Source organism: Mustela erminea, chromosome 2 (genome assembly GCF_009829155.1).
Source record: "Mustela erminea isolate mMusErm1 chromosome 2, mMusErm1.Pri, whole genome shotgun sequence".
NCBI lineage: Eukaryota > Metazoa > Chordata > Mammalia > Carnivora > Mustelidae > Mustela > Mustela erminea.
Genome location: NC_045615.1, coordinates 6,931,341 through 6,958,313, shown reverse-complemented (window position 1 = coordinate 6,958,313; position 26,973 = coordinate 6,931,341). Strand labels below are relative to the sequence as shown.

Genomic DNA, 26,973 nt, shown 5'->3' with positions numbered 1-26,973 from the left:
TTGTTTTCTGATTTTTGTTCTGTATTTTCTGAAATATTTTAAATTAGTTCTAGAGTTTTAATGCAGAATCTTTATTTTTTTATGTTATCTTTTTCTTCGGCACAACATTATCACCTGAAATCAGAAAGCTTGTTACCAATACCAGGTTCCTCTGGAAAGAGCAGCATCCATTCATGTTTCTTGGAAAGAAATTATTAACTCTTTCTTCTCAGTACATAATAAAACACAGGAAATAAAATAAAAGACAGGTTGGCAAATGTAAAGACTATCCCACCACATTTTCCCTTAAATGACTCATGCTGAGTTGGCAGAAACTGAGAAAAATAAGTCCTCTCCAAATTGATACTTAATATGCTTATCCCCAGAGAAGATACTGAGGACAATGACTCTGGAGGAATGTCCCAGAGAATGTTCTCTCTGGATGCTAGTTGTTTCCTTCACTGCTCCTCATAGTTGGCAGTCACGCCAGGTGGCTTTACCAGCTACATAAGACAGCTGTCACTGGGTCTCTGGTCTCATGTCAGAGAACTGATCTTCTAAGACTAGAGAGTGAAGAGCCCCTCACACTTCCACTAGAAGACAGCTCCTAAGACCTCTACTGGAAACTCCAGGGACTATTATGGTATATCAAGAAAAATTATTTCAAATGATTCAAAGCCTTCTAGATTGCACAGGGCAGCTAATCTCTGTAACGCATATAACTGTTCGCTGAGCCGCTTCTCTGCACAGATTTCATTCAGGCCAGGGGAAGCTCTCACACAAGCGCTTTACTTCTCAGAGTGTGACAGTCTAGAGCACATTGACTCTCCTCACACCAGCTCTGTCTAATCTCGGGTATTTAATAGACTTATAATAACTTCAGTTTTGTATATATCTTCTCACGAAGCACAATGGCAAATCGAACCATAAGTGCATCCCTGAATAACCCATCCACTGTCAAGGAATAATATTCAACTCTGAATTCACAAGAATCTGAAGTTTGTGGCAACTGACTCCATCTTTCAGCCCAAAATTCTCACTTGGATAAAGCTAACTCTCTCCACTTGAGGGCAGTTGAACACAATAGAGAAGCTCTGGCAAAACCCCAAGTAACTAAAGCACTACCTTATATTTAAAGTCAATAAAGTCAAATTCTGACATTTACCCTAAAGACAAGGAAAAAAAAAACTCTCTAATTACTCTAACCATTTGTTTTTGTAGAACATGTAAGAATAAGCTAAAGAAATGTGATTATTTTGAAGACTCAGAGGAAACACAAAGCCAAACTCAAGTGTTTATAGCAAGTTGACCAAAATCCTTTTTGCAGACAGACGAAAATCAATTTATAGTAATTCAAATCTGGTCACTTTGGAAAAAAATGGACTGGCAATTCCTCAAAATGCTAAACAGAGAATTAGCATTTGACCCCAAAATTCTCTTCCTAAATATACATCCAAAAGAAATGAAAACATATGCCCACACAAAAACTCATACATGAGAGTTCATAGCAGCATAATTCATAACAGCTAAAAAGTGGAAACAACCCAAATTTCTATCAAGTGAATGGATAAACAGAAAATGGTATGCCATTTAAGGAAATTTTATTCAGCCATAAAATGGAATGAAGTACTTATATACACAACAACATGGATAAAACATGAACACATTATGCTAAGTGAAAAAAACCAAGACACAAAAGATTACATATTATATGACTGCATTTATATGAAATACCCAAAATAGAAAAATTTACAGAGACAGAAAGAAAATTAGTTGTTGCTTTAGACTGGAAAGTGGGCAAGGATCAAGGAGATATGGGCAGTCACTGCTAACAGGCAAAAGGCTCCTTCTTTTTCAGGTGTGAAAAAAATATTCCAAAACTAATTGTGGTGATGGTTGTACAACTTTCTCGCTATAATGAAAAACATCAAAATATATGATTTAAGTTGGTGAATTAAATGATAAGTGAATTATACTTCGATAACACAATTTTTAAAATAAATAAAAACAAAGCTAATGAATAGAAAGACACAGAAACCTCACTGAGTCCAGAAGCAGAAAGACAGTAAATTCTGAAATTTACCATGACATTAGTCCCACTGGCCATTTTAGAGTTAATGTCAAGAGCAACCGTGGCACAGAAAGAAACAAAAGCTATAAATTCCTTTACTCTTGTCTGTTTTACATCTCTCGAAAGTACAAAAAAAAAAAAAAGTGGTAGGGAGGAGTTTGGTTATGATCCCTTTTGTATTTTCACCATATTGGAAAGAAAATATATTTGATTTTAAAAAGATACAAGTAGTGTACCCATAATGTTTTAAATTAATGAAATGTTTATTTCTATCTAAATTCCTTCCCAATAACTATTCCATTAATACTTGGCATATGTCTGCAGTAGCTAAAATATAACAGTTCATGTCTTACATGACTTAAATTTTGCAGAAAGGCATGCAATGTTGAAGATAAAAAGCAAATATTATTTTACATACACTTAAAAAGAGCAGAAATATTGTGAAATTAGTAGCAGATCATTATTGGTACAGTATAAAAAAGAGTATGAACTTACAGTGCATAATATCAGATTCTCTCATTTTGAAGTACATTATTAAACATTAAGAGCTGTCCATTTAAGCCTAAAGATCTATTATTGGAATAAATTTTTTTTAAAGATTTTATTTATTTGACACAGAGAGAGAGATCACAAGCAGGCAGAGAGGCAGGCAGAGAGAGAGAGAGGGAAGCAGGCTCCCTGCCAAGGAGAGAGCCTGATGGGGGGCTCGATCCCAGGACCCTGAGATCATTAGCTGAGCCAAAGGCAGAGGCTTTAACCCACTGAGCCACCCAGGAGCCCCTGGAATAAATTTTAAATACCCCATCTATATATAATCAACTCTCTATAATACATGCAAATATAAAAAGGGCTTTTCCAATTAACGTAGTAAATCTCTATAAAGAATCCCCTTGCCCATATACAACAGGCATTAATATGATTGTTAAGTCTTCTCTTCTAGAAGATATAAGAGAATATCTTTGCAATCTTAGGCTATATATTAAAGTAATAGCCTTAAAATTTAAAGTTGACAAATTGAGACTTCATAGGAAATAATTCAAAGGACACTATTAATAACATGAATACACAAGCCATAGGCTAGGAGAAAACATTTGTAATACACATATCTCACAAAGAACTTGAATCCAGAACCCAAGTAATTCCTATAACTCAAAAATAAGAACTACCACCTATTTTTTTTTTTTTTTTTTACAAATGAACAGAAGTCTGGGGCATTTCACAAAAGAAGGCATCCATAGGCCAAAAGAACACAAGAGTGTAGTTCAAAATCATCAACTATTGGAGAAATACAAATTAAAATCAGCTTGAAATGCCAATTCACCCATATTAGAATGTCTAAAATTAAAAAGACCAATGATATATACCACATCTTCTTGATCCATTCATCTGTTGATGGACATCTAGGTTCTTTCCATAGTTTGGCTATTGTGGACATTGCTGCTATAAACATTCGGGTGCATGTGCCCCTTTGGATCACTACGTTTGTATCCTTAGGGTAAATACCCAATAGTGCAATTGCTGGGTCATAGGGCAGTTCTATTTTCAACATTTTGAGGAACCTCCATGCTGTTTTCCAGAGTGGCTGCACCAGCTTGCATTCCCACCAATGGAATACTATGCAGCCATCAAAAGAAATGAAATCTTGCCATTTGCGACAACATGGATGGAACTAGAGCGTATCATGCTTAGCGAAATAAGTCAAGTAGAGAAAGACAACTATCATATGATCTCCCTGATATGAGGAAGTGGTGATGCAACATGGGGGCTTAAGTGGGTAGGAGAAGAATAAATGAAACAAGATGGGATTGGGAGGGAGACAAACCATAAGTGACTCTTAATCTCACAAAACAAACTGAGGGTTGCTGGGGGGAGGGGGTTTGGGAGAAGGGGGTGGGATTATGGACATTGGGGAGGGTATGTGCTTTGGTGAGTGCTGTGAAGTGTGTAAACCTGGTGATTCACAGACCTGTACCCCTGGGGATAAAAATATATGTTTATAAAAAATAAAAAATTAATTAAAAAAAAAAATACCAATGATACCAAATGTTAACAAGGTCATGGAATGACTGAACTCTTCACACATTGCTGCTGCTAAGTGTGAAATCATGCAAACTCTTAGAGATTTTTTTTTTACAGTTTTTTAAAAACATCAACCTACCCTATAATCTAGCAATTCTACTCCTAGCAATCTACTCAAGAGAAATCACCCTGTATGTCTGCAAAAAGACTCCAAAAATGTCACAACGATCTCATTCATAATAACCAAAACCTGAGAATAACCCAAATGGTTCATTGCTATGGTCTGAATGTTTGTGTCCCCCCAAAATTCATATTGAAACCTAACGCCCAAGGTGAAAGTATTAGGAAGTATAATCACCTTTGGGAGGTGATTAGATAGTGAGGGCAAACCTTGGCAATGGGATTAGCACCGTTATAGAAGCAACCTGAAAGCACTCCCTTGCCCATTGTGCCATGTGAGGACTTAAAAAGAAGACAGCAGTCTGCAAGCCAGAAGAGTACTCTCACAGAAATCCAGCCGTGCTGCCATCCCCATCTTGAACTTAAGCCTCCAGAACTGTGAATAATAAATTTCTGCTATTTATAAGCCACCCAGTCCATGATATTTCGGACTGATATTCATCAGTAGAAGAAGAGATAAATTGTTTCATACCTTTTCAGCCCTTGCCACTATGTGGTACAAATTCCTCAGTGTCATCTTTTAATTATGAATTTTCTCTCTGAATGGGTCCCACCCTGTTTCATAAATCTGTTTTCTGTCAGTGATTCTATTATTTGTTTCTAAAATTTCTAATTTGTTTTTCTATACAGTCATCTCTTTCATTTTATTTCTGCTCCTTATTTCATAATGTCTTTTTCTTTTAATGGGTGTCATTCCTTTATTTTTAATGATCTTGACCACTTTTTAAAGATATCAAATTTATCTCTTTTTCATTTTCATTTCCTTATTGTTGATTTTGTTGGCTATCTTCCTTAAAATTAGCTTTCCAGATATGTCTTAGTAACTTGGCATACAGACTTGCTTGAGAATATGTCTTTCTTTTCCTGTCTCTTCCTCTCCTCTGTTTCTAAAGGTTTGTAATTGTCTTTACCAGATCTTTCCCTGAAGCCCCAATCTAGGACCAAGCCTTGAATTTGCAGTGCAGGACTTCTATCCCATGGACTATGGCAGATATTGCACATACAGTAGGCAGTTTAGATTTGGCTGGGGGGGGGGGGGGCTGTCCCTAATACTTTCTCTTTCCCTTTGTAGATGTACAACTTTATAGAACCCATAGACCTGAAAAATGTTGCAGTCTTCTTTTTTCAGCTTCCTCTTCTAAGGAGAGGAATCTCACCTCAACCCCCTGTTTTAAAAAGAGATCAGTATTAACGGTCTACCTCAAAGGATTCATTTTAATCTTGAAGATGTCTAGATCTTAACAGTTTTTAGTCTACCTACCACTTTGTTTTATTGTTTCTTTTATGGTCTATGAAGTTGTGTACCTTGTCTAAATACAGCTATGTAGTCTTAATTTTCTTTTTTTTTTTTAATTTTTTATTTTTTATAAACATATATTTTTTTTCCCCAGGGGTACAGGTCTGTGAATCACCAGGTTTACATACTTCACAGCACTCACCAAAGCACATACCCTCCCCAATGTCCATAATCCCACCCCCTTCTCCCAACCCCCATCCCCCCAGCAACCCTCAGTTTGTTTTGTGAGATTAAGAGTCACTTATGGTTTGTCTCCCTCCCAATCCCATCTTGTTTCATTGATTCTTCTCCTACCCACTTAAGCCCCCATGTTACATCACCACTTCCTCATATCAGGGAGATCATATGATAGTTGTCTTTCTCTACTTGACTTATTTCGCTAAGCATGATACGCTCTAGTTCCATCCATGTTGTCGCAAATGGCAAGATTTCATTTCTTTTGATGGCTGCATAGTATTCCATTGTGTATATATACCACATCTTCTTGATCCATTCATCTGTTGATGGACATCTAGGTTCTTTCCATAGTTTGGCTATTGTGGACATTGCTGCTATAAACATTCGGGTGCACATGCCCCTTTGGATCACTACGTTTGTATCTTTAGGGTAAATACCCAATAGTGCAATTGCTGGGTCATAGGGAAGTTCTATTTTCAACATTTTGAGGAACCTCCATGCTGTTTTCCAGAGTGGCTGCACCAGCTTGCATTCCCACCAACAGTGTAGGAGGGTTCCCCTTTCTCTGCATCCTCGCCAGCATCTGTCATTTCCTGACTTGTTGATTTTAGCCATTCTGACTGGTGTGAGGTGATATCTCATTGTGGTTTTGATTTGTATTTCCCTGATGCCGAGTGATATGGAGCACTTTTTCATGTGTCTGTTGGCCATCTGGATGTCTTCTTTGCAGAAATGTCTGTTCATGTCCTCTGCCCATTTCTTGATTGGATTATTTGTTCTTTGGGTGTTGAGTTTGCTAAGTTCTTTATAGATTTTGGACACTAGTCCTTTATCTGATATGTCGTTTGCAAATATCTTCTCCCATTCTGTCAGTTGTCTTTTGATTTTGTTAACTGTTTCCTTTGCTGTGCAAAAGCTTTTGATCTTGATGAAATCCCAATAGTTCATTTTTGCCCTTGCTTCCCTTGCCTTTGGCGTTGTTCCTAGGAAGATGTTGCTGCGGCAGAGGTCGAAGAGGCCTGTGTTCTCCTCAAGGATTTTGATGGATTCCTTTCGCACATTGAGGTCCTTCATCCATTTTGAGTGTATTTTTGTGTGTGGTGTAAGGAAATGGTCCAATTTCATTTTTCTGCATGTGGCTGTCCAATTTTCCCAGCACCATTTATTGAAGAGGCTGTCTTTTTTCCATTGGACATTCTTTCCTGCTTTGTCGAAGATTAGTTGACTGTAGAGTAGAGGGTCTATTTCTGGGCTCTCTATTCTGTTCCATTGATCTATGTGTCTGTTTTTGTGCCAGTACCATGCTGTCTTGATGATGACAGCTTTGTAATAGAGCTTGAAGTCCGGAATTGCGATGCCACCAACGTTGGCTTTCTTTTTCAATATCCCTTTGGCTATTCGAGGTCTTTTCTGGTTCCATATAAATTTTAGAATTATTTGTTCCATTTCTTTGAAAAAGATGGATGGTACTTTGATAGGAATTGCATTAAATGTGTAGATTGCTTTAGGTAGCATGGACATTTTCACAATATTTATTCTTCCAATCCAGGAGCATGGAACATTTTTCCATTTCTTTGTGTCTTCCTCAATTTCTTTCATGAGTACTTTATAGTTTTCTGAGTATAGATTCTGTGTCTCTTTGTTTAGGTTTATTCCTAGGTATCTTATGGTTTTGGATGCAATTGTAAATGGGATTGACTCCTTAATTTCTCTTTCTTCTGTCTTGCTGTTAGTGTAGAGAAATGCAACTGATTTCTGTGCATTGATTTTATATCCTGACACTTTACTGAATTCCTGTATAAGTTCTAGCAGTTTTGGAGTGGAGTCTTTTGGGTTTTCCACATATAGTATCATATCATCTGCGAAGAATGATAATTTGACTTCTTCTTTGCCTATTTGGATGCCTTTAATTTCCTTTTGTTGTCTGATTGCTGAGGCTAGGACCTCTAGTACTATGTTGAATAGCAGTGGTGATAATGGACATCCCTGCCGTGTTCCTGACCTTAGCGGAAAAGCTTTCAGTTTTTCTCCATTGAGAATGATATTTGCGGTGGATTTTTCATAGATGGCTTTGATGATATTGAGGTATGTGCCCTCTATCCCTACACTTTGAAGAGTTTTGATCAGGAAGGGATGCTGTACTTTGTCAAATGCTTTTTCAGCATCTACTGAGAGTATCATATGGTTCTTGTTCTTTCTTTTATTGATGTGTTGTATCACATTGACTGATTTGCGGATGTTGAACCAACCTTGCAGCCCTGGAATAAATCCCACTTGGTCGTGGTGAATAATCTTTTTAATGTACTGTTGAATCCTATTGGCTAGTATTTTGTTGAGTATTTTCACATCTGTGTTCATCAAGGATATTGGTCTATAGCTCTCTCTTTTGGTGGGATCCTTGTCTGGTTTTGGGATCAAGGTGATGCTGGCCTCATAAAATGAGTTTGGAAGTTTTCCTTCCATTTCTATTTTTTGGAACAGTTTCAGGAGAATAGGAATTAGTTCTTCTTTAAATGTTTGGTAGAATTCCCCCGGGAAGCCGTCTGGCCCTGGGCTTTTGTTTGTTTGGAGATTTTTAATGACTGTTTCAATCTCCTTACTGGTTATGGGTCTGTTCAGGCTTTCTATTTCTTCCTGGTTCAGTTGTGGTAGTTTATATGTTTCTAGGAATGCATCCATTTCTTCCAGATTGTCAAATTTATTGGCGTAGAGTTGCTCATAGTATGTTCTTATAATAGTTTGTATTTCTTTGGTGTTAGTTGTGATCTCTCCTCTTTCATTCATGATTTTATTTATTTGGGTCCTTTCTCTTTTCTTTTTGATAAGTCGGGCCAGGGGTTTATCAATTTTATTAATTCTTTCAAAGAACCAGCTCCTAGTTTCGTTGATTTGTTCTATTGTTTTTTTGGTTTCTATTTCATTGATTTCTGCTATGATCTTTATGATTTCTCTTCTCCTGCTGGGTTTAGGGTTGCTTTCTTGTTCTTTCTCCAGCTCCTTTAGGTGTAGGGTTAGGTTGTGTACCTGAGACCTTTCTTGTTTCTTGAGAAAGGCTTGAACCGCTATATATTTTCCTCTCAGGACTGCCTTTGTTGTGTCCCACAGATTTTGAACCGTTGTATTTTCATTATCATTTGTTTCCATGATTTTTCTCAATTCTTCTTTAATTTCCTGGTTGACCCATTCATTCTTTAGAAGGATGCTGTTTAGTCTCCATGTATTTGGGTTCTTTCCAAACTTCCTCTTGTGGTTCAGTTCTAGCTTTAGAGCATTGTGGTCTGAAAATATGCAGGGAATGATCCCAATCTTTTGATACCGGTTGAGTCCTGATTTAGGACCGAGGATGTGATCTATTCTGGAGAATGTTCCATGTGCACTAGAGAAGAATGTATATTCTGTTGCTTTGGGATGAAGTGTTCTGAATATATCTGTGATGTCCATCTGGTCCAGTGTGTCGTTAAGGCCTTTATTTCCTTGCTGATCTTTTGCTTGGATGATCTGTCCATTTCAGTGAGGGGAGTGTTAAAGTCCCCTACTATTATTGTATTATTGTTGATGTGTTTCTTTGATTTTGTTATTAATTGGTTTATATAGTTGGCTGCTCCCACGTTGGGGGCATAGATATTTAAAATTGTTAAATCTTCTTGTTGGACAGACCCTTTGAGTATGATATAGTGTCCTTCCTCATCTCTTATTATAGTCTTTGGCTTAAAATCTAATTGATCTGATATAAGGATTGCCACTCCTGCTTTCTTCTGATGTCCATTAGCATGGTAAATTCTTTTCCACCCCCTCACTTTAAATCTGGAGGTGTCTTCGGGCTTAAAATGAGTTTCTTGGAGGCAACATATAGATGGGTTTTGTTTTTTTATCCATTCTGATACCCTGTCTCTTTTGACAGGGGCATTTAGCCCATTAACATTCAGGGTAACTATTGAGAGATATGAATTTAGTGCCATTGTATTGCCTGTAAGGTGACTGTTACTGTATATGGTCTCTGCTCCTTTCTGATCTACCACTTGTAGGCTCTCTCTTTGCTTAGAGGACCCCTTTCAAGATTTCCTGTAGAGCTGGTTTGGTATTTGCAAATTCTTTCAGTTTTTGTTTGTCCTGGAAGCTTTTAATCTCTCCTTCTATTTTCAATGATAGCCTAGCTGGATATAGTATTCTTGGCTGCATGTTTTTCTCGTTTAGTGCTCTGAAAATATCATGCCAGCTCTTTCTGGCCTGCCAGGTCTCTGTGGATAAGTCAGCTGCCAATCTAATATTTTTACCATTGTATGTTACAGACTTCTTTTCCCGGGCTGCTTTCAGGATTTTCTCTTTGTCACTGAGACTTGTAAATTTTACTATTAGGTGACGGGGTGTGGGCTTATTCTTATTGATTTTGAGGGGCGTTCTCTGAACCTCCTGAATTTTGATGCTCGTTCCCTTTGCCATATTGGGGAAATTCTCCCCAATAATTCTCTCCAGTATACCTTCTGCTCCCCTCTCTCTTTCTTCTTCTTCTGGAATCCCAATGATTCTAATGTTGTTTCGTCTTATGGTGTCACTTATCTCTCGAATTCTCCCCTCGTGGTCCAGTAGCTGTTTGTCCCTCTTTTGCTCAGCTTCTTTATTCTCTGTCATTTGGTCTTCTATATCACTAATTCTTTCTTCTGCCTCATTTATCCTAGCAGTGAGAGCCTCCATTTTTGATTGCACCTCATTAATAGCTTTTTTTATTTCAACTTGGTTAGATTTTAGTTCTTTTATTTCTCCAGAAAGGGCTTTTATATCTCTCGAGAGGGTCTCTCCAATATCTTCCATGCCTTTCTCGAGCCCGGCTAGAACCTTGAGAATTGTCATTCCGAACTCTAGATCTGACATATTACCAATGTCTGTATTGATTAGGTCCCTAGCCTTCGGTACTGCCTCTTGTTCTTTTTTCTGTGCTGAATTTTTCCGTCTTGTCATTTTGTCCAGATAAGAGTATATGAAGGGGCAAGTAAAATACTAAAAGGGTGGCAACAACCCCAGGAAAATATGCTTTAACCAAATTAGAAGAGATCCAAAATCATGAGGGGGGATAAAGGGGATAAAAAGAGGTTCAAAAAGGAAGAAAGAAAGAAAAAAAAAAGAAAAAAGAAAAGAAAAGAATTAAAAAAAGAGAAAACACCTAAGAAAAATGTAAAAAAGAAAATATATATATATTAGATAAACTAGTAAAAAATCGTTAAAAAAGAAAAAGGTAACAGTTAAAAAAAAAAAAAATTTTACCCGAAGGCGAGAAAAAAAAAAACAAAAAATGAAAAAGAAAAAAATTAAATTAACTGCAAGACAAAAAAAATCACAGGAAAAAGCCATGAGTTCCATGCTTGGCTTTCTCCTCCTCTGGAATTCTGCTGCTCTCCCCGGTATTGAAACCGCACTCCTTGGTAGGTGAACTTGGTCCCGGCTGGACTTCTTGTCGATCTTCTGGGGGAGGGGCCTGTTGTAGTGATTCTCAAGTGTCTTTGCCCCAGGCGGAATTACACCGCCCTTACCCGGGGCCAGGGTGAGTAATCCGCTCGGGCCTGCTTTCAGGATCTTCCGTTTCCTGAGCGCTCTCCGCAGAGTTCCGGAGGACGGGAATACAAATGGCGGCCTCCAAGAGCCCAGGGCCGCACTCCTCAGTGCGCCCTCAGAGAACAGCGCCCAGCTACTCCCGTCTGCCCGACCTCCGGCCGCGCTCCGAGCTCACCGAGCCCGCGACCGGCCCAAGGTAACACCGAGCTGCGAGCTTACTGTCGGCTCCGTCTCTGTAGCCGGCTTTCCCGTTCCAATACCCGCAAGCTCTGCGACACTCAGACACCCCCGATCCCCCTGTGACCCTGCGGGACCCGAGGCCACGCTGACCCCGTGTAGGCTTTGCCCCGGGTAGCCTCTGGAGCGATATCCCTCAGCGGAACAGACTTTTAAAAGTCCTGATTTTGTGCGTGGTTGCTCCGCCGCTTGCCGGGAGCCGGCCCCTCCCCCCGGGGTCCATCTTCCCGTCGCTTTGGACCCACCTCTCCGCCGGTCCTACCCTTCAGAAAGTGGCTGTTTTTCTGTTTCCAGAATTGCTGTTCTTCTCTTCAATCTGCCGATGGATTTTCAGGTGTTTGCAATCTTTAGATAAGCTATCTAGCTGATCTCCGGCTAGCTGAAGTAGTCTCAGCCTGCTACTTCTCCGCCATCTTGACTCTAAACCCTAATTTTCTTCTTTTTATTGTATATACCAATTGTGTTTGGAGCAGGGTAAGTATAAAAAATCTTTTGGGTTTGTGCAATCTATTGACCTTTGTTAAGTTAACAAAGTAGTTAATTCATTTGACAATCTGTCAACACAGGAACCCTGTCTTATAAATAAATCTTCCTGCCCCTAGTGCATAGTAAGGTGTCTGGCTTAAATTAGATGCTTATTAACTATTTCATGAGTGAATAAATGAGCAAATGAACATACTGTTATGGTTAGAGTTTTGAGGTACAATGGTAGACTTTTGAGCCATTTTGAGAAAGAATTATCACTATCAATGAAATTTGGCATATATTGGACCCACAAAATCAAAATGAGTTCTTGTTTACTTCCTATAGGAAAATCCAAACTTACAACAACATTTAAGATCGATTATAATAAAGTTCTGCTATTTTCCAACATCACTTTCCCACACCTACCCATGTACTTCAGTTCCAAAGTAGAGTCTCTCAATAAAGATGTCTATAAAAGTCATTTCCTCTGCCTAGAGGATCATTCCCTTGTCCACTTGAAAAATTCTTCAACATCCTTGATCAAAGAATCTGTTAAGTCATCCCTCCCCTCCTTTCCCTTCCAGTCTGCAAACTCAGGCACCATTTAATATACTCTTCTCTGTGCAACTGTAGCACTGTATGTGTCATTCTGTCATAGTTCACTATTTAATGGTTTACATGTGTCTTTTCTCTGTTGGTCAGAGAGCTGTGGTGTCCTGAGATCATATGTCACTCATCTTTGCATTTGCAGAAACTAGCAAGGGGCTTGAAATACAACAGATGTTTAATAAATATCTGATGACAGCTCAGTGAAGAAGGTAATAGTACTTTGAGATTCCTGGTGTTTGAGTAGATGCTTATGGGATTTTTTTTTTTCTCTTGAAATTTGAAGCAAAAGACACAATTCCTGCTTCCCAGTGCATTGAATTGTTGCAAAACTCGGTTCCTCAGGGAAGCTCTTTATTCTGCTGTTTGATAAATGATTATTGAATGGTAACCACCTGCCAACCTTGGAGTGGGTAAGAGACTATCATGGAAGATCTTCCCCTGTGCTTCAAAATCATTGTGTAATTTCAAAACCCTGATGACAAATGAAATTGTTTCTCTATGCCATTTAATAGATTTCTTACCTGGGAACAGAGAATTGCAGACAGTATAGAGACCAGAATGTATAAAGAAATCAATGAATACTGACTATCAACTTTTACACAAATATAGTTTGCCCTCATATGAGAATTTGATACTTTAAATCCTGTAACACATAATGATGTCATCTCATTAGTGAAAGCATTTTCTTGGGCCATGTTACATGCCAACTGGACTCAATTAAAAGATGCTGCCTGTGAACTTCACTGGATGAAATCTAAAAATATGCCGAAGAAAGGTGTGACTGAAACACAAGCAGCAACATGACTGTTGATTCAAATTCCATTATTTTAAATCCTTGATCAATGAATAATGACACTGGAGACCAAGGCATCATCAAGAAATTGATAAGTCCATCAAATACTCTCATACTAGATAAGCAGTAGCATTGTTAAGATCTTACATGATAAATTTCAGGTGCCTTTAGGCAGTCAAGAACATAGCTTGGGATCTTCATATTGAAATTCCTTTTCACTGTGAATTCCAGGCATCAACTTAACTGTCATCAAACTTGCCATTAAACCACCTTTAAAGCAACATGCAAAAGGAGGCCACGTGCAATTACTAAGTGTTGGTAAGTGGTAAGTGGGTTTATACTGTCCAAACTTGTCTGTTTCCCTTTTTAACAAAAGTTCAATACTTGTTTTAAAGATGATTTACTGGAAAGAGAAACCAAGGAATCACATTTACACCAAAAACCAAAAACCATAAGATATCTAGAAATGAACCTAGTTAAAAAGGTAAAATATCTGTATTCTGAAAATATAAAACACTGATGAAAGAAATTGAAGATAAGACAACGAAATGTAAAAACAAACCATGCTCATCGATTAGAATAACAAATATTTTTTAAATGTCTATATTACCCAAAGCAATCTACATATTTAATGTAATCCCTATAAAAATGCCAAGAGCATTTTTCACAGAGCTAGAACAAGAATCCTAAAATTTGTATGGAACTGCAAAAGACCCCAAATAGCCAAAGCTATCTTGAAAAATTAAAGCAAAGCTGGAGGCATCACAATTGCAGACTTTAAGGTATATTATAAAGCTGTAGTCATCAAGACAGTATGGTACTGGCCCAGAAAAGACCATCAATGGAACAGATCAATAGAACAGAATAGAAAATCCAGAACTGGGTGCCTGGGTGCCTGGGTTAAGCTGCTGCCTTCGGCTCAGGTCATGATTTCAGGGTCCTGGGATCGAGTCCCGCATCAGGCTCTCTGCTCAGGAGGGAGACTGCTTCCTCTTCTCTCTCTCTCTGCCTGCCTCTCTGCCTATGTGTGATCTCCCTCTGTCAAATAAATAAATAAAATCTTAAAAAAAAAAAAAAAAAGAAAACCCAGAACCGACCCACAACCTCAAGGTCAATTAATTTTGACAAAGCAGGAAAGAATATCCAATGGAAAAAAAGACAAATGATATTGGGAAAACTGGATAGCCACATGCAGAAGAATGAAACTGGAGTACTTTCTTAAAACATACACAAAAACGAATTCAAAATGGACGAAAGACCTAAATGTGAGATAGGAAACCATCAAAAATCCTAGAGAACACAGGCAGTAACCTCTCTGACACCAGCCGTAACAACTTCTTACTATATACATCTCCTAAGGCAAGGGAAAGAAAAGCAAAAATAAACAATTGGGATTCCACCAAAATAAAAAGTTTCTACACAACAAAGGAAACAATCAACAAAACTAAAAGGCAACATTTGGAATGGGAGAAGATATTTGCAAATGACATATCTGATAAAGGGTTAGTATCCAAAATATATAAAGAACTTACCAAAATCAACACCCAAAAAATAAATAATCCAGTTTAAAAAAAAATGGGCCAAAGACATGAATAGGCATTTTTTCAAAGAAGACATCCAGATTGCTAACAGATACCTGAAAAGTTGCTCAACATCAACTCATCATCAGGGAAATCCAAACTAAAACTACAATGAGATGTCACCTCATACCTGTCAGAATGGCTAAAATTAACAACATAGGCAACAGAAGTTGGCCAGGATGCACAGAAAAGGGAACCCTCTTATACTGTGGTGGGGATACAAACTGGTGGTACAGTCATTCTGAAAAACAGTATGGAGATTCCTCAAAAAGTTAAAAATAGAACTACCCTACCATCTGTCAATTGCACTACTAAGTACATATGCAAAGAATACAAAATACTGATTCAGGGTGCCTGCGTGGCTCAGTTGGTTAAACTACTGCCTTCAGCTTGGATCATGATCCTGATATCCCAGGATCAAGTCCTGCATCAGGCTCCCAGTTCACTGGGGAGTCTTCTTTTCCCTCTGACCCTACCCCCTTTCATGTACTCTCCCTCTCTCACACATAAATAAATAAAATCTTAAATAAATAAATAAATAAATAAATAAACTGATTCAAAGAAATACACGCAGCTCAATGCTTTTAGTAGCATTATCAGTAATAGCCAAATTATGGAAAGTCCTCAAATGTCTATCAATGGATGAAGCAATAAAGAAGTTGTGGGGTCAGGGCGCCTAGGTGGCTCAGTGGGTTAAAGCCTCTGCCTCCAGCTCAGGTCATGATTCCAAGGTCCTGGGATCGAGCCCCACATCGGGCTCTCTGCTCAGTAGGGAGCCTACTTCCCTTCCCTCCTCTCTCTGCCTGCCTCTCTGCCTGCTTGTGATCTCTGTATGTCAAATAAATAAAATCTTTAAAAATAAATAAATAAGTTGTGGGGTGATTTTGTGTGTGTGTGTGTGTGACAGAACACTACACAATGAACAAAAAGAATGAAATTTTGCTTTCTACAGTGACATGGATAGAGCTAGAATATATTATGCTAAGTGAACTAAGTCAGAGAGACAAACACCATATGATTTCACTCATATGTGCATTGAAACAAAACAGATGAACATAAGAGGGGAAAAAAGGCAAACCAGAAAAACAGACTCTTAACTATAGAGAACAAACAGAGGATTGCCAGGAGGGAGATGGGCAGGGGGATGGGTTAAATGTGTGATGGGTTAAGGAGGACATGGGATGAGCACTGGGTATTGCACGGAAGTGCCAAATCACTATTTTCTACACCTGCAACTAATACTATACTGTACATTAGCTAACTGGAGTTTAAATGAAAACTTGAAAAAAGGAACAAAAGGAGGGGGAATAAAATAAAGATGATTTGCTGGACAGCAGTATAAAGGGTCCAGTTGATCAGATGAGTTTCAATGAGAGAATTCTTAATTTGCCACACAACATGATTGAGCTAAATCTAAATTCAAATAACCATATCATCTAAGAAAACAAAAACTCAAATAACTGAGTCTCTGAAGATTTAAAGATATTCATAGTTGCCTTTTTTAAAAAATTAGATTCTCATTCAATGTTTTCAGTAGAAACTATACAAAATATTTTGAAATGATAAGTTTTATTTTTTAAAGATGTTGGTTTTATTTATATTTCAACAATGATATTTCATTCTCCTTTGACAAAGTACCCACCCACTAAGCCAAGATTAATAGAAATTGAAGATGAACCAACTGAATTTGGTTCTCTTAGATTCTCAAGGGATTAATTCAATAAGCATAAATAAAATTTCTGTTTTGATGATTATATGATATTGATCTTCCATAAAAGGATATTTCAAATTCAATAAATTTTATTCAAAATACACATTTTTCTCAAGACTATGACTGGTAAAAATATTTTTATCATTTATTTTAAAACAGGAAGACCCAAATAGATGTGCTTCAGTAAACCTCTGACATCAAGTTATTTCAGGGATTACTTATGATAATACAGCAACAAATAAAGTATCTTCTTTAATTACTGACAGTTATCAGCATAATGACAATAAATAAATGTGTGTGTTTAAATAGTTATTCTAACACAAAGATGAGCACATTGTAAGCTAAGTGTCCTAGCTTTGCTGCTGCTTGTGCTGGTGTGATGCCTGTTAATTGAATCAGTTCTCATTATTCCTTAAACTTTAACTTGTGAGCGCTTCTATTGCACTGCAAGCGGAGTGTATTAAGATTTAAACAGCAGTCTATTTCAACATCCATTACAATGCAGTCACACAAGAGATCAAACAGACACAAGTTCTTCATACTCTTGAAGGGAAGGAAATAGACAAGGCTGTCCCCTTGGGAAAGTGTATGAGCAATTTAAAAGTAGGGGGAATAACGTTCAAAGGAGAAAGCATAAAAAAACTGTAAAAAGAAAACTCAGAAAATGTGGATATCTGTCATTCAAGTCTTGTTGCTAAATGAGAGATCAAAACCTGGATTTTCTTCATTCAGCTTTATCCTGTTCACCTGCATATCATCCAGAGAACACACGGAGCCATTAACCTGTGGACTGGGGCTACCACAGGGGTTCTGGATGGCCTGGCAGAAAGAAATGCCATCAGAAAGAAATGACTTCTGCACAGAGGGTAGATTTTTTTTTTCAGGTGTTACTTAGTCTGGAGGCTGCTGTTTTTCTGCCAAAAAGCCAAGGTTATCCATAACAACTTCTTACTGCCAGTGCAAAGGAGAAGGGACACAGAGCTACGAGATGATTTTGAAGAGGGAGCAGAGCCATAGCTGGTAACTGGCAGTGGGTCTGGCATTTTCAGAGCCTGCAATAAAGAAGAGCAAACCTTTGGTAGCAAATTAGGAACACAGGTAGTTAAAGCTATAAAACGTGGTGGATAAAATCTTAGAGGAATGAGTAGCAGGGTAAACATTTGCATACAGAGAGGATTAAAACTCTCTTCCATCAGGATTAATATCCTAATAGAAAAATGTAGGACACAGAAGTGTGAATAATACCAGATTCTGAGGCTGGACTCTGCACACGAGAGCCCCAGGCTCAGTGAGGCCCTTGTGCCCTGCCAGGCACAGCTTGAGTGAAACTGCCCACCTTAAGAATTTTGTGTCATGATGTAGTTACAATTAGAGTCCTTCTCCCATTTTTCTATAAACATGTAACTTTGTGGATGCATACACAACTGCTATACAAAAGAGAGATGCACAAAAAATGATTCACATCAATTTCTCACAGATTTGAAGGTGGCAGGAAGGGGGAGCTTGGCTATTTAGTTATATTTACAGAAAAATAAACATATATGGCTGTCCTTGTTTTTTGCCTGATTAAGTGTGTAAAGAACAATTCAGGGCAAGTGCAGATGTAGCTAATTATTTAGCAAACTTGACGACCCAAGTTAATTTTTGGTAATATTAATTTAATGCTTTATAGATGTCTTTATAAATGTTAACCCTCCTTTGAAACAGTTTTTGAAGAGTAACTGAATCAGAAAACCAACCCAACAGATACCTCTAGAACAGACAAGCAGAGATCCCTTAAGAAAGGTGCCCAAAGGGCACCTGGGTGGCTCAGTGGGTTAAGCCTCTGCCTTCGGCTCAGGTCATGATCTCAGGGTCCTGGGGTCAAGCTCTCTGCTCAGTGAGGAGTCTGCTTCCTCTTCTCTCTCTGTCTGTTTCTTTGCCTACTTGTGATTTCCCTCTGTGTCAAATAAATAAATAAAATCTTGAAAAAGAAAAGAAAAGAAAGAAAGAAAGGTGCCCAAGTGAGCCCCACTCCTGTGTGATTCCTACCATAAGAGGAGGGACTCAAAGCAGGTCGTTGCAAAGACTCTGGTGCCTTTGTTTTCCATTTGAACTTGGCCCACTACACACCACACACTGACATCCTTCAATTATATCCCTAAGTCCTAAATTGTTTTAGACAAGTTATATTTTCTTTATGCTTTAAAATCATATTTTAGGGGCACCTGGGTAGCTCATTGGGTTAAACATTTGCCTTAGGCTCAGGTAATGATCCCAGGGTCCTGGGATCCATCCTTGCATCAGGCTCAGCTGGGAGTCTGCTTCTCCCTCCCCTCCCTGCTCATGCTCTCTCTTGCTATCTCTGTTGCTATCTCCATCTCTTTCTGAAATAAATAAAGAAAATCCTTAAAAATAAATAGAATAAAATAAAAGCATATTCTACAACCAGGATCTTAAAATGAAGTTTCTTACTTTTGCCATAAAAATAACCATATGCACATAATGTTTGCTATCTAGCTGCTTTAACATGGGCTTCTCATACTTCTTTAAGACAACAGGGAATGGAACTCAGTGTGAGCTCATAATGGGAATCCAAGTCCAGGTGACATTTCTATGAATCCCAAGTTACCAGTGCTCATAATAAAAATCTGCTGCCTACTTTTTTTTTCATCTAAACCACAAAAATATTATATAGCTGCAGTTAGACAGTGCTTGAGGTTACAGCTAAATTTCTCTATGTGTTTCTAGCACAGCATGAAGACAAGATAAGCAGACTCAGAGGATCTGAGTGACTGTTGGTTAAATCTTTGTTATTTCTTCCTACTTTGGTTCTCACTTTGGAACACCAGTCCTGGTACAGACCTCTAGCTTTCAAATGTGTATCCTCAGGATCCTTTGGCTTAGATGTCCTGGCCAGATACTCCTAATTAACTAAATAAAGGGGCTCAGGAAATATTTGTCATATCGGAAATTAGGCTAAGATGGGATGTAGGATTGACAGTTGAGGCAAACCATCAAACAGTTGAACCATCAAACCCCTCTTTATTAATATTTGAGGATAGGATTAACATCTACCTATGAGCCACATTGTTTTATATCAGGAAAATGTAAGTAATTAGTTTTTCATGTTTTCATGGTCAAGATTTCACTATATACCAATCTTCATTTGTATGCTCTTTGTATTAATGGTAATAGTAAATCAATAATTACCAAAGAACCTGTGAAACAGACATGGCTTAATTACGTTAATGTGGTCACAGACTACAGAATTCCTAGTCAACTTATGTGTCCATTCTTTTCTGGTAAAAAACTTATTCATTTTTGTCTCCCTTATTTTTGACATTTATCCAGCATTCCTATGAACTAAGTATTGTTCTAAGCACTTCATACATATTATTTCATTTAATTCTCACAACTCCTTAAATAGATTATACCATTATTCCTGTGCTATAGGTAGAAAACTGAGGCATGGGGAAAGGTAAGCAATTTGCCAAGATCACCCAGCCTGGCACTTGCCATTAGAGAACTGGGCTTCCAACCTAATCCATCCAGCTCCAGAATCCGTGCCCATAATACTTGACTTACATACACCATATCTATACAGTCTCTTTGACCATTAAATGAAGAGTTAACCCTCAAAACAAGGTAGGCTTTGTTACTTAATATTCTGTTGTGAGAGAATCTCTCCACCAGAAACAAAAAATCGCAGAAGTCTGTTAGCCCAAAAGACATCCCAAGACAAGCTAAAAACCACTTTAGAAATGACTTTATCTTAACCCAACCCACTGAAATCATGTAGACTATAATTCCTGAAGTTTGGTGTTTCTTTCCAAGATTTATGACAGTGACTTAGAGCAGAGGTTCTCAATCAGGGGAATTTTTTTTTTTTTTTTTTTTTTGGTCTCCTCTACACCTTGGGAACATGTATCAATGTCCAGAAACCTTCTGATTGTCACAACTGGGTGAATCTGCTGGACAGAGGCCAGGGATGTGGCTAACCAGCCTGCAATGCAGAGGATAACCCTCCAAAACATAGAAGTCCAGTCCAAAATGTCAACAGTGCCCCGTGGAGAATTCTGCCCCCACAAATAGTCAAAGCAGTGGTGGTGTCTATCTTTGGTATTATGGCTTCTCTGGATTGGATGTAGTACACAGTACTAACAAAGTATATCTTGTCTATGGCTCATTCTCTCAGCCACCTCACATATCTTTATGTGGCTATGGTGAGTGACATGACTTTGGGGTCTAAAAACTTTGGAAACTACTCACGGAAAAAAAAATCTAAAAATCTCTTAGATAATTATTGAGTCATCTAAGAAGAGATGCTCTGACAAGGAAATGCTGTCAAATTAAGAAAAAACAAATTCCACTTACTCCTTGTCAGAAAAACAACAACAACAACAACAACAACAGATTTAGCAGCTGTCAAAGATGTCCAATTGTCACTTTCACCTAGAAGTTCCTAAGAAAAAAAAGTTACAGGAAATGCATTTGACTCATACTGTGATGCTGGAACAGTTACTGACAGGGAAGGTATGAAAATAAACTGTATGCATCAACTTGAAAAAGGTTATGGAAAGAATTTTGTCTCTGCAGATATACACTGCTGTGTAAAAAGATCCTTTCTGTAGTATATAACATGTAGAAATCTCCTTGATGACAAAAAAATTTCTCAGGGATTTCCCATTCTTTGTGCTATTTTCAACTACAAAAGGAGTCAGAGAAATAGAAGTAAATCAAAACAATTTCTTTGAGATGCTATAATTCATACACAAAATGCTGCTACTAAAACACCAGCAGTACAGTGGGTGATTTGCACCATATTTCTGTACTGAAACTACCTAACAGCCAATATGTCACCAACTCACATTTTTGCACAAAGGCTTGAGTTCTCTAGGGCTGAAGTTTCAAATCAAGAAGTCTGACACCCACAGGAGAAGCCACATTTATTACCTCCCTGGCTTTTTGTTCTAACCAATGGTGCAACTAGCACCATCTTCAAAACATGACCCCCAAAGTCCATCTTCCATGTAATATCCTAGCTTCAAAAAGAAGAAGGTAAATATTTCTGGGCTACTGAGTCAAGTGTTAATGTGACACTGGAAAACAATATACAAGTGTGCTTGGCAATAGCCATTATCTATAATAAAGATGGAATACAAACTACACTATGCTCAGGCTAGAATGTATAATTTACAGCAGCAAAAGCGCTTCTTGAGGAGAAATCCTAACATGACACAGGCTATTTTCAGACCTCAGAGAGAGAAAAGAATACAGGAAAATGAACACAGACCATACTGAAAATCATGTGGCTTTAAAATATACAGCATTTTCAGGACACCTGGGTGACTCAGTCGTTAAGTGTCTGCCTTCAGCTCAGGTTATGATCCCAGGGTCCTGGAATCAAGCCTTGCATTGGGCTCCCTGCTCTGCGGGAAGCCGCATCTCCCTCTCTGCTTGTGTTCCCTCTCTCGCCGTGTCCATCTCTATCAAATAAATAAATAAAATCTTAAAAAAAAAAGATATATAGCATTTTCCCCACACAAGAATAAGAAGCAATATGATATTCTACAAAAAGGGATTATGTAACTGAAATCAGCATAAGTAAAATGTTTAGGAAAGTGGTCTTCAAGAGGCAAATATTTACAGGACTTGGAAGACTAATTCTGGAAAGCCAAAACTGTGCAGAATGAGAAACATAATTGTGATGATTAGCTGTAAGTGTTAGCTTGGGCAGGCCAGGGTACCCAGACTAGATACTAGATACTAGTCTGGACATTGCTGTAAAAGGTATTTTTTTATTTTACGATTTTATTTATTTGGGAGAGAGAGCATGAGCACAAAAGGGTGGTGTGGACCGAGGGAGAAGCAGATGCCCCAGACACCCTGCTGAGCAGGGAGACCCAGGGTGGGGCTTGGTCACTACCAAGGAAGAGCAAAAGGGAGATACTTAACCAAGAAAGCCACCCAGGTGCCCAAAGGTATTTTTTTAGATGAGATTAACATTTAAATCAGTAGACTGAGTAAAGCAGGTTACCTTCCATAAAGTGGGTGGGCCTCCTATAATCATTTGAAGGCCTTAAGAGATAAAGGCTAGCTAGCCTCTAGGAAGAGAAACTTCAGGCCACAGTTTGCCTTTGGACTTGAGCAGCAACATCAACCCTTCCTTGGGTCTTCCATGTGCCAGTCTACCCTGCAAAGTTTGAACTTGGCAGCCTAAACAATCGCCTGGGTCATTTTTTAAAATAAATCTCTCTATACACACACACATACACACACACCTTCTTGACTCTATTTTTCTGGAGAACCCCAATACGATAAGGACATCACTTTGACATCATTAAAGTAAAAACAAAGAACACTACATTAAGAAATTTAAAACATTTATGGATTATCTATTTGGTTCTTTTAAAAATCTGTTAGGTCTTTCTTATAATTCCCCGTTCCCTAAAGGTGTTTTAAATCTAGTCTGTTCTTTTTCTTTTTTTTTGAAAGTTCAAGAAATTTATTTAATTTCAATACATGCAACAAATAACAGTTACCATGTTTAGGGAAAACAGACAGTAGCAAAACCAGAGAAATTGCTACCGTAATAATGTTTTATACTGATACAGTTATCTATTGATGCCTTGGGCATATACCATGAAATTCTAAATCTATCTCTTGTTTTTGTTTTTGTTTTTATTTTTTTTTATTTTATTTCTTTTCAGTGTTCCAAAATTCATTGTTTATGCACCACACCCAGTGCTTCACGCAATATGTGCCCTCCTTAATATCCATCACCAGGCTCACCCAATCCCTCACCCTCCTCCCCTCCAAAACTCTGTTTCAGAGTCCACAGTCTCTCATGGTTCATCTCCCCCTCCGATTTCCCCCATCTCCCTTCTCCTGTCCATCTCCCAATGTCCTCTATATTATTCCTTATGCTCCACAGGTGAGCGAAATCATATGATAATTGACTCTCTCTGCTTGACTTATTTCACTTAGCATAGTCTGTTATTTCTTTCAACATAGTTGTATAAAGTTTGTTTTTTTCTTGAATAATTAATTCTAAGAATCTAATCAATGCAAAGAATTTGTTCCTGCTTTGTTTCTTCTGATGGCTTTCGCACATAGTTTGCTTTGCTACACATTATAGTTAGTAATTCTTTATAATGAGCAACTCATTTTCCATGAAAAAAATATTTGTGGGAATTTTTGAGACTAGAATGAAGTTGTGTTAATCCAGAGAGAATTTGCCTTAGCTTCTGGCAGGAAATAGTAAACTCCAGTGTTTTATTGAATAGAAGATGCTTTTGCTAGTAGGATGCATTTTGATTTTACAGATGTTTAAATCCAATAATAATAATAATAATAGTGCACCATAGATTCGATGCAATTTAATAAATTAATGACTAGAATTTGTATAGACAATAAATAAATAATAAATAATAAATAAAATAATAAATAATATATCAATATAATATATAATAAATATAATAATAATTAATAAATAAATAAATAAAATCCATGATTTTAACCTCCAAATTCATGCTGGCTTAAGGTTACTACTTCTTCGTGGCATTTCCTTCTGTGCTCCCCTCTCTAAAACAAAAGGGTAAATTCCTATAGTTCTCAGGAATGTGAGGGGATTTTCTTCTTTTTCACCCTCAGAAAGAGGGTATATGTATCATTTGGGTCCTGTTTTGGAGGGGTCTTCCATTAGACTGACCACCTTGGGAGAACTTTTACTTAGAAGATAACTGAACTGTAATTCAAGATGGCAGAAAACATACACAATTGTCCCAAATTCCCAGGAAAAAATACAGGCAAGCAAGCAAATGAATAAAAACTAGATAGCTAGCTATATACAGTCAAGAGAACAAAAAGGACAGTGACTTTAAAACACTTTGGAAGACAGCAAGTATAATTAAGGGTATTTACTGATTAAAAAAAAAAATTTTAAAAACCTACAGGTTCCCAAGTGCATGCTTGACAGCCCCTACCCTGTCAGAGCATAACATTGCCAGGTGCAGATGGCCCCCAACTCTGTGGCTGCCAAGACCCTAACTGAAGGGCCAACCCCATGAGAGTTTACCTGGCACAAGGTGGTGTAGCACACCAGGTGTGATGGCTCATGATCCACCAGAGAGTATACAAATCAGTATGCTCAGCCCCAGGCACTCTGGGGGAGTACCCCCACCACGAGCCACAATACAGGGCAGGATGCCACAGATCCCTCTGTAGCCTTCCACATATCAACAAGGTCATCGTGAAGAAGTATCTGAACTCTCTCCTAGTTTGGAGGACTGTTCTGGAGCAATCCAGTGCTGAACCTACTAAAACTAAAGAGCTAACAGATGAGTTCTGGCAGCTGCAGACTGCCAGAACTGGTGGGGCAGAAGGGCTCACAAAGGCCAATCATGTCTTCCTCTTACTGCACCTACTCCACATCCTATTGCTGAACATAGCTGCCTGGTTCACTCTTTGGGACGTTGGGACCTCCTTCCTGACTTTTCTCCTCTGTATGCACTATTTAGCACAGCTCAGGCCCAGGCTGGCTGGCTACAGCAATGACTCTGGGCATCTGTCATTCTTCAACACCTTTACATGGAACCACCAGCTACATCATTTTATGATTTGTCACCTAAAGGCAACCCCTAGCAGTCAGTGGGACTGCATGCACCTTTCGCAGCCCTTTTTCTTTGCCTTGGGGGAGATCCTTTCTGAAGAGCTTGGGACATGGAAGAAAAAGTACATGCTTTACAACCACCAGCACAAATACTTCTTCCCAACTGAGCCTCCCGCCTTGTTGCCTCTCTACTTCCATTGGCATATTTTCTATTTCATTATCCAGCAGAAAAATTGGGTGGACTTACCTGAATGATGACTTTCTATACCAGTATCTTCCTCATTTAGGTGGTATTCTTTGGACTAAAAGGCTTTCTGGCCTTTTCTTCATGGTCAGTTCCCTAGAGAGCAACTGATTTGTGTGGGTGACACAAATGAAGCACATCCCCATGTACAATGATAATGACTGCTCCAGCTCCATCTGGCTCCCAGAACATGCAATGTCTACATGTCTGCCTTCAGGGACTAACTTAGTGGACATCTCAAATTCCAAATTTTCTCCACAATGCCTTGATATAGTTACCACAAAGTGGCTTCCCTGATGCAGTCCCTGTGTGCCATCATGGCATAAAGTACTAGTCCAAGCCCCTGCTCTCAGCCTTCATCCACATTATCTACTCACTGAAGGAGTCTGTCTAGATGCTTATCTTTGCCAATAAAAACATGCCCTCATCTGAAAGAGGAGCCTCTAAAGTCAAAGCAGAAGGATCTTGAGGGGAAAATACCACCACAGTTCCAATATTCAGAGAGAGTGGGTTTGGGGAAGTAAATATTCTGACTCAAACCCTTCCCCCTTTCAATTCACAGATGTAAGACTCCAAAGCAGGGTTTGGAGGGAGTGGAGCATGAAAGCCTCCCTTCCCCCCACCCAAGGGAAGGAAGGAGCTGTTGCAGCACAGATGTGACAGTTTTGTTGTTTCCTTTTTCTAGTTTGGCAGGTGCAGATGGTTGTTGGCAAAGAGAGTCAGGGGGTTGTTAGAAGAATATGGAATATCTACTAAGCCCAGAATCAGGAAGAGATGTAGCACTAAAATTCCACTCCACACGGGTAAGGGGTGAGCCCCTCTCTGGTCCACTTCTCAGAGCCTTCTCAGTCCTCACTTGCAAATCTCAGAGATTCACAGGCTGGTAGGGGATAGAGTAGCTGAACCTCTTGAAAACAATTCTGAGCAAGGTTTTGAACAAGATTAGAATCCTGAAGCTTGGCACAATGCAGTGCCTAGGAGCCCAGCCAGCCCAATATCTAGAGCTAGGTGTGACCTATATCTGCCTCAGTCTCCCAAAGAAGCTATTTTTCCACTTTCAGAAGCAGGCAGGGCAAGGCCCAGGACTGTGGTATTGGAGACATCTGGCCCTGAAGGACCTTGGCACTACTGATTTGGATCTCATACTCCATCTAGGGTACTGAGGGAGTATCAGGTCTTAAGTCCCACCAAAACAGCTGGTAGAGAGTTGTTAGCAATTAAAAATCCCGTCAGCTTTTGATTTACCTCTTCTAACCAACACTCAACAAACAAAACACTTTCAGGACAGGGGGTCCAGTTCTTGTTCCAAACACAAGTGAGCAGGTATGGCAAACTAACTTTTTCCCTCCCTAGGAGAAAAAAGGAGGGCTTTCTAATAATTTCCCTTTGTTCCCTACCTACAGTTCCAAGTTTAATAAAATAGCAGTCATTGAGGACAAGTGACCAAGTTGGAAGATACTGAATTGCCAGT

The 26,973-nt window shown here is 38.6% G+C and overlaps 1 pseudogene; it reads left to right on the top strand.

Annotated features, from left to right (window-relative positions):
• The first annotated feature begins 24,662 nt into the window (after positions 1-24,662).
• On the top strand, positions 24,663-25,896 carry LOC116584115 (annotated as a pseudogene).
• The last annotated feature ends 1,077 nt before the right edge of the window (positions 25,897-26,973 follow it).